Source organism: Myotis brandtii, unplaced genomic scaffold, assembly GCF_000412655.1.
Source record: "Myotis brandtii unplaced genomic scaffold, ASM41265v1 scaffold137, whole genome shotgun sequence".
NCBI classification, from domain to species: Eukaryota; Metazoa; Chordata; class Mammalia; order Chiroptera; family Vespertilionidae; genus Myotis; species Myotis brandtii.
The window spans coordinates 728757-733520 of record NW_005354874.1 but is presented as its reverse complement, the minus strand read 5'-3'; positions in this window follow the sequence as shown (position 1 = coordinate 733520).

The following is a 4764-nucleotide window of genomic DNA, read 5'->3' as shown; positions in this document are numbered from 1 at the left end:
CCATCTTGGTTGGGTTAATTTGCATATAGTCGCTCTGATTGGCTGGTGGGTGTGGTTTAAGGTGTAGCGAAGGTACGGTCAATTTGCATGTTTGTCTTTTATTGGATTAGATTCACTGGATGCCATAATAGCCCCAATGTACTAATCACATCAGGGAACTGAACTACACATTCCCCCTCCCAACCTTTGTGATTAAGTCACTTAGAGTTCCAGCTTTAAGTTCTCATTGGCCACATGTGAGGCACAGGGATGCTCCAAGTTTTAGGCCAATGATGATGACTCAATGGCCTGGCATAAGAGCACCTGAGAGCAAGTGAGAAGCCTCAGACTTGCAGCAATGCTTGAGACTCTGCTCAGGCTGGTAGGCTTCTATTTGTTGATTCTTTTCTTCTGGGGGACATGACTTACCCACTTCCTAATCTATAGTCACCACCTATTGATCTGACCATAGTTATGCCTCCTTATGGGTCAATAAAAATGTTACAGACTTTCTTCTATTCCTTTCTTCCTGGGTTCAGGTTCCATTTTCATATGTCAGCAATGGTGAAGAGGAAATGAGACCCACCAGAGAGGAAAGGTTTTAGCATGCTGTTCCCTGAGGGAGTTGGACCCACCATTCAGCTTTGTTTTGGTGTAAGTGCTGGGCATAGTGTCTGGCACAAAATAATTGCTCACAAAATCTTAAAAAACAGTGGTGGTAGTATAGGCTCTTGTAATAGTATCTTGTAATAGTAATAGTTATTGTTTGTGTGATATTTGAAACAAATGGCAATTTCTAATGTGTAAAATCATTAACTTTTCACATTGGAAAAAAATGAACAGGGGTTGATAAGTCCCTCCTATTTTCTGACTTCTTTCTCTCATTTCTCCCCTAACCGACACTGAGAAAACAGATTATCCTAGGGATGTGAAGAGTCATGCCCTAAGTAAACAAAGGATGGCAGATTTTCTTATCAGAAACAGGAAACTTGATGTTTCTTCTTCTTCCTTCTTAAAAATCTTTATTGTTGAAAGTATTACATATGTCCTCTCCCCCTGCCCCCAATTGACCCCTTCTTGCCGTGGTGGTGATATAAGCTATTGTAATAGTATCATTCATAGTAATAGTTATTGTTTGTGTGATATTTGAAACAAATGGCAATTTCTAATGTGTAAAATCATTAACTTTTCACATTGGAAAAAAATGAACAGGGGTTGATGAGTCCCTCCTATTTTCTGACTTCTTTCTCTCATTTATCCCCTAACTGACACTGAGAAAACAGATTATCCTAGGGGTGTGAACAGTCATGCCTTAAGTAACCAAAGGGTGGCAGATTTTCTTATCAGAAACAGGAAACTTTATGTTTCTTCTTCTTTTTTTAAAATATTTATTGTTGAAAGTATTACATATGTCCTCTCCCCCTGCCCCCCATTGACCCCTTCTCACCCCCTCCTCCTCCTCCCCCCTGCACTCGCCCCAGTCCTGGTGTTGTTTCTTGAATCTAATCCTGGGACTGCAGACAGGAGTGACACCATCGCAGGAGAAAAAAGAAAGGAAAAACTGGAGATCAATCAACTGTCCTCACTAAACCAAACACTAACTGCTTGGAGTTTTCACAGTTCTTACCTCCTTTGGAGTTTAGAGTGAAGACGGTACTATTATCCTGTTATAGGTAATGAAGACACTTGTTGATCAAGCGTATAGGTCGAACAGATAGTAAGCACTAGGGCTGCAATATGACCCACGTCTGTGTACCTCACATCTGTGTGCCCCACGTCTGTGTTCATGCTTTTCATCATAACCTCCTTTCTTGTACCTCTTCTCTGTTGCGCTCACCAAGGCTGCTATCCTAGATTGTTAATAAGGCCACCTCAGTAACAGGAACTCAAATATAGTTAAAGGAATGTCATAGATGGAGACTGGATTCATCTTAGCTAAAAGATGGAGGAAAAGCAAAAAAGAAAGAAAAGACATTATAGACACAAGTCGCAGGTTACGAGTAGAAAATGACCTTTCCTATGAGTATTCATCTGGCCTTCTCTATCTCTTGCTCATGTCTGAGTATAGGCAATATCATTAGAGCACTGCTCTAATAGCAAGAGCATAAACTCTTTGTCAAATAAAGAGGCACATAAAGTACTATCACACATAAACCTACTGCAAAGTCATGTGCAAAGCCATGAACCTTCTTCCAAGGGTTTGAAGCAGTATGGCCATGTGCGTGTATCACACATAAACCTACTGCAAAGTCATGTGCAAAGCAGCAGTATGGCCATGTGTGTATGCTCTTACGTGGAACAGAGAGCTACACCTATCGTTGTAGCTACATCTCTGAATTTTTGTTGAGAGATTGTATCATGAATGTCACAAATGTCTCAGAGTGGAAGAACCTTTCCCTATTGAGCACATCTATTGAGCAAATTTATTGGACAAAGCCGATGTCTTCAAAAGTGTCTGGTACCTCCAGTTTACTCATAGCCTTGGAGACCTTGCAAAAAGCTGAAACAATAAATTTTTGCAATCCTGCATGTTTTGACTTAGAAATGAAAGACAGACATTAAAGTGGGGGGTTGGAGTCATTGTGCCCACATACTTTGTACCAAGGACTTACATATTCAACTTTCTCCTTCAGTGGGTATGAGAGTGGGGTGTACATGTCGCGGTTCTTTTGTAACACTCAGAAACAACATATTTCTATCTACCTTCAATTTGCAGAGTTGCAATAGACACAGAGGATTACTTTGCCTTTTATTTTGACCTTGACCTCCACAAGATGATGTTAAAACAGGAGAAAATTGAGAGAGAAAAAAATGGGTCAGATTACTGCATCTGGAACGAATGAACAAATGGCTTTCCCAATACTACTGAAAAATGTTATTCAACATCCTCAGAGGATTTAAACTTCCACTTTGAGTGGAAGCTGTATGAGGCATCTAAATCCAAAACTATTTTCTTTCTTCCAGACATAGGAGGGCTGCAGAAACTTAGAATGAAATAAATGTACAGCAGTCATTTGTTTTCCACATTTTTCTTCATCCTCAAACATTATATATTTGAATTCAGTAAAGCATTACATTCAGATTTAAACCATAATTGCAATGTACAATAGAGTAGGAGGTAAAATGTAAATTGTCTCTTCACCCCGAAGGCTTAAAAGTGCAATAAATTGTCAATTCCGCATGAGCTGGTGTTCTAAATAATTGATATTGGAGTTCAGTGTTTCTAAACAGTATTCCAGTTAATTTATATTTATGTAAAATAGCTATATAATATTGCATTTAATTGAATCAGTTGAAATTCAATTTTCTAAGCACACTTTTCTCTTATATGTTGTTATAGATCCACTTTTTTCTAATATGTTAATTAATTTTTAATATGTTTTAGAGTGGCATACAATCTACAACTATGTTACTCATAAAGAAGGATTCTGTGGTTGTCAAAAATGATTATGCAGACAATCACTCAGGATTCAACAGTTTTTCCATGAGAAAACTTTAGTTAATCATCAATATTGCTGTGGACAACACTACCACACCCCATTCTCAGGTTTACTCCTTTTGTTATTTAAGTACAGTTCATGACAAGCATTCTGAGATACGATGGCATTCTTCCATGGAGGACAGACAGCATGGCTGCTTTTACAAATCAGAAAGAGTGATACCTTTTCAATAACTTGGTAGCCTCAAACACTAGGCATTTACCATGGAAGCCTACAGACTCCATACCCCAGATATAGAAACACTGACAGTTGCTAATTTGTTCACACTAAGTTCATGCAGCCTTCTGGGGTGGGAGGGGGTAGAGGAGACATCATATAAGTAGCTAAAAGTGTGTTCTAGACTCTGCTTTCTTCACTATACAGAACTTTTTAAATAATATTCCTACCCCTCTGACCATCAAACATAAGAACTTGTAGATAAATCTCTCTGCCATGTTGCTGCTAATAAATTGTGACTTCAAAAATCTCAATATACATGCCATTGAGAGCACAAGGTCTCAACAAACTCCCTGACTCTGTGGGAGCAGCTAAGAAAAGACGCAAAGTGGTAAAGTCTGCGTTTTACTTTGAGAAGAAATTAACCCAAACAGTAGCACTTCACCTCTGTGTCCATGATATTATTCTAAAGTAAAATATCTAACTGACATTCATCTCAATTATATTTATCTCTACCTGAATTATATATGGCCCTAATCAAAAGTAGTAGTATAAGAAGTGGTAGTACCATTTATTGAAGGGGCTTTCTTTTCTCCTTGTATGTTTTTGGCACCGTTGTCAAACATTATTTGCCTACATATGTGTGGCTTTATTTTTGGGCTTTCAATTCTGTTCCATCAGTCTCTGTGTTTGCTTTTCTGCCAATACCGTGCTGTATTTTTTAAATATATTTTTATTGATTTCAGAGAGGAAGGGAGAGGGAGAGAGAGATAGAAACATCAATGATGAGAAATAATCATTGATTGGCTGCCTTCTGCATGCCCCCCACTGGGGATCAAGCCTGCAACCTTGGCATGTGTCCTTGACTGGAATTAAACCTGGGACCCTTTAGTCTGCAGGCTGATGCTCTATCCACTGAGCTAAACCAGCTAGGGCAATACCATACTGTTTTGACTATTTTTCCAATGTAGTATAATTTGAAGTCAGAAAGTATAGATAGTATCTCTAGCCTTGATCTTTTTTCTCAGGATTGCTTCCATACAAATCTGATAATTTTTGTACTATTTATTTTTAAAAAATGCCATTGGGATTTTGATGGGGATTACATTAAATATATACATACATATTT